The sequence below is a fragment of the Pinus tabuliformis genome, chromosome 8 (genome assembly GCF_031772625.1).
Source record: "Pinus tabuliformis cultivar Carrire ecotype Pingquan chromosome 8, CPIR1, whole genome shotgun sequence".
Classification (NCBI taxonomy): domain Eukaryota; kingdom Viridiplantae; phylum Streptophyta; class Pinopsida; order Pinales; family Pinaceae; genus Pinus; species Pinus tabuliformis.
In genome coordinates this window covers 558,531,692-558,540,864 of record NC_142294.1, presented here as the reverse complement: position 1 = coordinate 558,540,864, position 9,173 = coordinate 558,531,692, and the positions used below count along the sequence as shown (strand labels likewise).

General features: G+C 33.4%; 1 pseudogene; it reads left to right on the top strand.

Annotated features, from left to right (window-relative positions):
• The first annotated feature begins 266 nt into the window (after positions 1-266).
• On the top strand, positions 267-2,257 carry LOC149236686 (protein MODIFYING WALL LIGNIN-1-like; annotated as a pseudogene).
• Positions 2,258-9,173: the final 6,916 nt, after the last annotated feature.

The following is a 9,173-nucleotide window of genomic DNA, read 5'->3' as shown; positions in this document are numbered from 1 at the left end:
ATTCTTTGCCTGTGTTTGGAATGCTCTTTTTTTATCATAACAGTATCAAGTTATATGATCAAAGAAATTACTGTAAACAAATGAGTGGGGAGGGAGCATTTAGCAATGTAAAAGCTCTGGCCTCACTAGTCCCTTTGAAGAGGCCATTGTAAATTAGCGTGCCAATTTTCAAGATATAAAGCAACTGGTCTGCTAGATTTAGGTAAGTATCCCCTGTATTCTGTCTGATTAAGTTGGGGAATAACCCTATTCATATCTGAAATAATATGCAAAAGTCAAGGGTGAGGAACTTCCAATACTTAATAGGATTCTTGGGACTGATTGTTGTGGTAATGGGCGTCGCAGAAGAACTTACACGCAACAAGGTGTGTAGTGGGTATTTATCAAAACTGACACTTAGGTTTTATTGTTATTAACATGAATTTGATCTATGATGCCCTAATGCACAGGCCAATGATTTGCGGTAGGGGGGATGCAGCTTTCCATCAAGCCCTGCGTTGGCTATGGGAACCACGGCAGCTCTGTCACTTTTTTTTGCCCAATTAATAGCAAATGCCATTGGAGGCTTCGTTTTTTGTGCTAGGGATCAGTGCAATATTCTCACCTGCAAGAGACTGACTACCATTATTCTCCTCTTCTCATGGTACAATGCTCTATTAAAATGCTCAGATAATTGATTTCTGTCTTTGAATTCTGATGGCGGGATGTTTTTGAAAATCACCATTGAATTGAATTGAATTTATGGTTCTCCCTTGCAAAACATTAAAACATTGAACAGATTTCAGAGTAGATATGAGCAAAATCAGTTGTTTGAATTTTCTCCAGTTAGTTATATTATAGAATGTTTTCCAAATTTGTAATCAAGATAAAGATAGTTTAGAATAGAGGGAAAATACTATACACATCCTGTAGTAAGCAATCATTGGCTTATTGCTTAGGATAGTAATAGAGGGCAAATACTATACACATCCTGTAGTGAGCAATTATTGGCTTATTGCTTAGGATAGTTTAGAGTAAAGGGTAATCTCAAAGATGTGTAGTTTAGAGTAAAGGGTAATCTCAAAGATGTAGTCTAACAGTTAAGTGGGGAGGTCAAAGATGTAGTCTAATCATTGGCTTATTGCTTAGGATAGTAATAGAGGGCAAATACTATACACATCCTGTAGTAAGCAATCATTGGCTTATTGCTTAGGATAGTTTAGAGTAAAGGGTAATCTCAAAGATGTGTAGTTTAGAGTAAAGGGTAATTTCAAAGATGTAGTCTAACAGTTAAGTGGGGAGGTCAAATATGTAGTCTAACAAGTTAAGTGGGGAGGTTTGCTCACTACATGTTTTGTGATCGGATTCAAAATCTATAATCAAAATAAAAGTGACATAGAGATAACAATAAAAGTGAAATAGAGATAAATATGAACCAAGAGTGAATATTATAGAATTAGTAATCCTTAACTGATAGTATGCTATGAAAAACAGAAATCCATAAATTCCAAATTAGTAATCCTTGACTGAGTGTATGCAGTAAAAACTAGAAATCCTAAAATTTCATTATAGATGTATATAGAGAAATTGTTTTGAATTTATTTCTGTCAATTATATTTTGAAATATTCTCTAAATCTATAATCAAAATAAAGATGGCTTTTTATAGTCTTGGACTGGATGTATGTATGCAATAAAGACCAGAAACTCCATGATGTATGGAGAAAGTCCGGAGAATAATATGCCCAATTGCCAAAGTCTCATTCTCATGCCTGTGGGTTTTTTTTGGGCAGGATGAGTTTTGCAATTGTAATTTATCTATTTGTGGAGGGGTCGAGCATGAGTCAAAGCCAACCATACAACAAGCCCTGGTTGGATGAGGGTTGCTATGTTGTGAAAGCTAGAGTTTTCGGCGCAGCAGCTGCCTTATCATTTCTAACAGTCATATTAGACATTCTGTATTACACAGCAATTACAGAAAAGAGAACTGAGGATCTGCCCATGACCTCCTCAGTTGTGCCAGTGGCAGTGCCATCGGCCATGAATTCAGAGAGAGCTAATTCTACAAGCAATATTGAGCTCAACGACCTTGATGGGTTGACCTCTGGTAAACATGAGATCTAGAGAAATTATTTCCAGAAAATTTAAAAGCACAGAGACCAGAGATCTAGAAGTGCATATACTGTTGCAGATGACTAAGCGGATCTGTAAAAAGGGAGAAAACCATGGGGGCTATTCACAGGCCAGAGACGTACAACAAATACTTCAATTGAAAACCCAACAGCTAGATTTTACTTTGTAATATATTATACTAGATTTGTCTCAAATGGGAATATTGAGATCCAATAAATAAGGGACATTGAGCAATCATGGTCTGAGACTCCCACACACCTCTCTCTAACACAACGTGTGAGAGAGAGTGTTTAAGCACACTCACAGACAACACATGGGCCGTCAAACAGAAACCTTGAGCCATAAGTAATCATTCATCCATCTCAGTATACTTAATTATGGAATTGGACCATATCACACATTCACAGAGAGAAGGCTCAGCAGGAAGGGTGAAGCATACCCTTGCATTCATCAACTGAGTCTTACTGTTAATAAGTTGTAATAGTTATAGTCATAATCAATTATAATCAGTTTCACCCAAATGATTTATATCTATGTAGTCTAAGCACAACATTCACAGACACAGATACACAGGGGATAATAGGGAAGGTTGAACCACGACTTATCATTCTTTCATATCAATATAGATAGTAATGGATTTGAACTGGATACATACAGAAGGTTCATTACAAAGGCTGAATTAAATCAATCCTGTCATCATATGGATTTTACTTGATTATGGGCCGGAATAGTTACAATACATAGCCAAGTATACACAGCAACATCCAAATGTACGTTTAATGAATATACTTTAGTTTTCCTGATGATCCTACCATTATACACAAAGATTCACATTGTAGGTTTATCAGCCAGGCTGAAGTGTGTATATATATAAATAAATTGGGTATCACTGATTATGGTTTGGGATGTAACCTTGATAGCTTTTTGCACAATGGGATCATCATGAGGATTGAAGAAGTCATTTATCCGATATCGTCCTCCTGCTACTCTGACTGAAACCCCTGATTGTGGATATGGTGGTTTTGATATCTCTCTCAAATGCCTATTTGACCCATTTGCACCGATTCTTTGCACAAATGAAAGGGAAAAATTGAATCTTTGTAAAGAATGACAGAAAATGATATAGTTAAAAAGTTGCAGAGGAAGTTCCATTAATCAAAATACACAAAGCCAAGTAAAGATAGAGTAAAATTCAATTTATTAAAAATTAAATAACAAAACACTACTACCTTAGAGAGATATCCAACTAACATGCATAGAAAAACGAATACAGATATCCAACAAGCATGCATAGAAAAATGAATACAGATATCCAACAAGCATGCATAGAAAAACGAATAGAGCAGAGCATCTCTCAAATATAAGTAGTGTGAAACACAATCTATGGCTAATAGGCTATCACTTACTGGTTACTTGGTCGGCTAAGTTCTGGTTTTGTAGCATTCGAAGTTCCAAACTTTGCAAAGTTTTCTTATGCCCTGCTCCTCACCAAAGTCACCACATTCAACAACGAATAACTTAAATATTGTTGTTGATTGGAATTTGACACGAATTGGAACTTGGAAGTTGCAACTTGCAAACGAATCACCATAAATTAGTAACATAACTCGGCAGTGGTAGCTAGGAATTAATTACCAATAATACCATACCATTTACCTATTGAAAATTAGAAATTGATATTTCTGACTTAGTTTGGAATCCGGATATGGTCACTTGGGAAATTGCGATACGGGTGGATTATTAAATTAGATATTAAAAATGTTAATGAATCACTATCCACAATGATTCACTCTCCGTTGAGCCCAAGGTTAAATATATATATATATATATATATATATATATATTAACTTTTCAATTTTAAATATGCCCATCATATTGATGTTCTTAAAAATTATTGGCAAGTTACACATGATGTGGAGATTTGGAACTAGAAAGTATTTTACATGTAAAAAAGCCAAATACGGGTATACGGGCGTCAAATTTAACCACTACTTACAACAATAGCGTACTCGCACTCAACATTATAATGCTCTCATGTTAATATAGTAAATAATAATGATAACTATATTATTATGTCATAATAAAATATCATTTTTACACGGAAAAATATCTTTACTTCGCATCAAAGTAAAGGCACAAGTAATATCAAATACATGCCAGATTAGGTTAGAATAATTAATTATTCAACAATAACATTTACTTAAAAAACTAAAACACTTTACTAGTGCATTTGAAAATAGACTGTATTGGTTCGTATTTATAATGCATTGCATGTTTAGGTTCTACAAAATTTTCTATGGTTAAAAAGGATATAGTTAATCGATGTGCTCCTATGATCCCAATGCCTAGATGGACTTTGTGAGAGACAAACCATGAAAGTATAAGATAAAAATAAAAGTGTCAAACTAAATTTTATTATCAAATTTATTTCCATAGTTTGAACCACTCACATATTCAATGGTGTTCACTCTTGTTAAATGGTTTTCCTGTTTTCAATAATTTATAGTATTTTTTCTCTTACTTTAATAGCTTTATTGATTAATTCGATTAAATTTCAAATTTTGGGAAATAAAGTAAATTTTAGTTTTCTTTCCTTGATGAGGGAAATTGAACTTCTTCATGTGAGAATCTTTTGGGTAAATTTTTTGGTTCATTTTATTTTTTTCTTTCCTAAAGAAAAAAACTGCAATTTTTATTAACAAAAAATAAAAATTACATTTTGTAAACACACCAAGTTTGTATGCGATATTTGTGGGAAACATGTCGAATAAAAAGAAATATAAGGCAGTTAGGGGACAAAAAATGGCAAAGACCCTCGATACATGGGCATGAGAGAGAAATAAGAACATATACAAAGGAAGAGAATAATAAAAAGTAACAAAAATCACATTCGTGAGTCTTTTCCCCCTTCTTTTTGTGCACCTTGTGCCAACCACTTGATGTTGGTTCAATCTGAACCAATGTCAATGAGCTATCTGCATCCACTGAGACGGATTCTTTATCTGAGTTAGAACTCTCTAAAACATGGGGTATTTTAGAGCTCCGTATATTGTCTAAGATCTGCATGCCTATAGTGGGAGTGTCCCATTGAATTTGAATGACCAAACCAAACTGAGCTAGGGAGGTCTCTACTAGTTGTTGCCCAAGCTGGGTCATATTCTCATCTACCACTTTTTCTTGAAAATTTCCTTTGGATTCTTCCTCTTCATAATTTGTAGGATGTATGTCAAAAAGATTCCATCCGTTTGGATGTTTGGCCTACTTATTTTTCTTTTTTGGGGTTTTCGTAGCCAAAGGAAAATAATTCTATAGGTGACCTGTTTGAAAATATTCACGACATACGAATGTTGTGTTCTCATGGTCCAAAACTTGGACCACTACTAATTTTTTTTCTTCAATGTGATATGGTTTATAATACCTTTGCTTAGATCTATTTTCACACATATTCTGGGAAAGGCAAAGATACCCTTATTTGTTCGTTCCATATCTCTTTTTTTAAATTTTCACAATGCATTACCTATGCCTTCAAGAACTTTATGGCGCCATAAGGGAATGGGAAGCTTTAGGAGCCTCAACCAAATAAGCATGGTACTAACCACCATAGCTTTGGCACAAAAATCTAGGAACCATGTCATACTAAATAATCAAGCATTACCCTAGAACCATGGCCTTTCTTGAAATAGAAAATCTAGGTCCCTTTGTGTATCAAATTGGACAATGAAGTATCATTAGAGCACAAAAATATATTATAATTTAGCTTCCATGATGAGAAAATCTGTTGCTTTAGTGCCTAAGTTTTTGACCAAAAACTATTAAATCTACAAATGATTTCCTTTCTTCGTAGGGTTCTAAAAAGAGAGGAGACTTATGTATTTTTGACCTCTAAGGCTGGGGCCTATTCCATTTGGTAATTATTATAAGGACTTGGAGTATTTTGGTTTTGTTCCACGTATCTAGAAACCCTCCCTTTAGTCGCATCTTAGAATTACATTATTGCTCCATTTTCAAGCTTGGCACTAGAAGCACCTCCAAATAGTCTAGAGTTTAAAATTATTGTAGAGTTCCTCGATATAGAGGTATCCTTGAGAAATAAAAGGTCATGGAGGACATTCCCTTCATATTGTAGACATTGGTATTTTTGGGGTATGCCCCATTTCACTTGAATTATGTTTTTAAGGAATGGAACCAAGCAAGGAAAATTTTAGGGGCTAATATTTAGAAGCAGGCTAATTTTGCATGCTTTTTCCAAAAAAAGGATTCACCAATTTTCCATTTTTTCTAAAAATGATTCGCCAAAATTTTATAGTACAAAATTATTTTACCTCAAAAATTGCTGAAATTTTATATAGACTAATATAAAATCGTTAGATATCTAAATATTTTTACAAAAATATTACCAAACTTTTTATAGTTTACATATTATGGATGAGGAATATTCGCAAAGTTTTCTAAACATTAATATGAAATTCCATCCTTAAAATTTTCCTTGGAACCAAATATGTATTTTTTGTCTAGATAATTGTATCTCCCCCCATATATTTAATAAAAATCTAGAATTTTCTTTTCTTTTCCATCTGTGTATGGAAAGAGGGGGTTCTAGTAGCTGTGGGAAGAGTGTAGGGGATACCCTGACCTGGCTCCAGTAGAAGCCATGAAGCCTCATGGGAAAATAAATTTGATATAACCCTTGAAATTGTAATCAAATAAAAGAAATAAACACAAGAGAAAATGTTTTCATTCATGGTACCTAATGTTCATTTAACCCTCCTCCAAGTCAACCTCAATGATTCTCTGTCAATCTTATCAATGGCATATATGGTGGCCAAGTTGGGGCTTCAAGCATGCCATGATATGACCACCATGATTCAACTATACTACTCCCATTTCCCATGAAAACCACACAAAATATCCGCAAATAAATCTCCCCCAAGTGGAGTCGACCTTGCTCAAGCACCTCGTAGTAGACTTGGAAGGGCACAGTGAAACCATGTCGAGATATGGATGCATTTATTTGAGAAGGTACAAAAGTGGTAGCATCTTCAAACTTGGAATAATAGATATGAGAAAAACTAAAGAGATGCACCTTCGCTCCTTCCATTTTCCAGTTTCCACCAATTTGAGTACCTCACTTACATTGAAATAATTATATATTGATACCTTGTTACGACTTCTTATTTTCAAATTCAGTAAAGTAAAATTTGCAATTGTCTTAAGTATTTTCCACCTTTTCATTTGTTTTAATTTTATTTTTATTAATAATGCTCGTGAAATATACTTCATAATTTTTCATAGTAATAAATTCTTATTTGGTTCTTACTATGAATTTGTAGGATGCACCTCTAGTGGTGCATCTTGATGGTTTCCACACTAACAATTTGGTATAAGAAAATGCATTGTAATTATGTATAAAGTAAAAATTTCACATAGGTGTCTTTAATTAGCATATAAGCACCATTTTCTATGGGAGATATGTTGTAGCTAGTGCACTATAAAATATAATTTATTTAAATGGTTGTTTCACATTAACAATGTTTCTCATAATACATAGGTAATTGATGTGAATATTGGTGTGTTTCTTGAAAACATGCACACTAATGTGTTATAAATTAAAATTCATCGAATTCAAGGTGTGTATATGTTTATCATAGGCACTAGTGCACACACACAAACATATTATTTTTATTATGTGTTCATCAAACCTTTTTTTTTGTCTTTCTAAGTTGATTAGTATCTGAGTTATCATGCCCCTAAATGAGAGAAATATCATGAATATTTGTGTATTGAGGTGCATATGAATCTTCTAGTGTGCTTTAGGTTGACAAGTTTTGGGTTGCTCAAAAAAATTGAGTGCACTATTGTCATCCAAATGAGGGCTTACTAATCAATCTTATGTGTATGTGGAGGTTGTAAGAGGACATTTGTACTATGAGGGTAGTTGGTATCCTTGAGGAGCTTGAGTGATATTTATTTATTGATGGGACTCACGATTTATGGGGAGAGAGATGATCCTCATTTAAGATAAAAGAAAGGTAGAGAAATGGGTTAGCTAGATAGATTGTATTTTATAAGTATAAAAGGTTAGGAGGGAGGCTCTCTCTCTCTTTCTCGCTATCTATATATATATATATATATATATATATATATATATATATATATATATATATATATATATATATATATATATATATATATATATATATATACATATACATGTATGTATGTATGTATGTATGTATGTATTTATGTATATGTATATATATATCTATATATATATATATATATATATATATATATATATTCACAACATGTTGGATTAATTAGTTGATATAATGGTAGCATAAATTTATGAATACCTAAGAAATCACCGTATCACACAATGTTAGATGTAAATTGTTGAGTGGTGTCTTTCGGTTGGTTATTTACATGGGTATTTTTAACAAACGAGTTCACAACATTATATTTTAATAAGTTCATTAAGTGAGATAGAGAGGAATTTTCATTTTTTTGTCTTATACTTTTTTCTCTAAAAGTGAGTGCACTCCCTATAGCCTTTCCTTGATGTCTATTTTACAGGCTTATGAGAGTCATGTATGCGTAAATGGGGGGGGGAATGCTTATGAGCTAACTAGTACATGGAATATCTTTATTTATTATATCTTAGACAATAGGTAGAGGATGTTAGTAGTGGTTATCTGTTTCCCATATGTCAAGATGTGTACCCATGGAGATATTGATTTGGTCTTCTCTCTTGCAAAGTAGTGGAGTTCACTTAGTGAGTCATTAAATTTCTATTTAACCTAAATTGGTTTGTGTATAGTATAATTTTATGTGATTGATGTGTTGTGGTGATGTGTCCATATTGGGTCTAGGAGCAGGAGTTGGTTGGAAGCATGCTTGCAACATTATTCACGGTTTAAATAGTTCCACAATGGATTCCTATGGAGATTGATTTATTGGGAGATTCATACGTTCTCATGACTAGGAGGTAAGGCCTTCTACAATGATATCTATGTAGAACCTCTTAGCGGAGGTGAGATAAGAGATTACATACCTTTAGATGTAG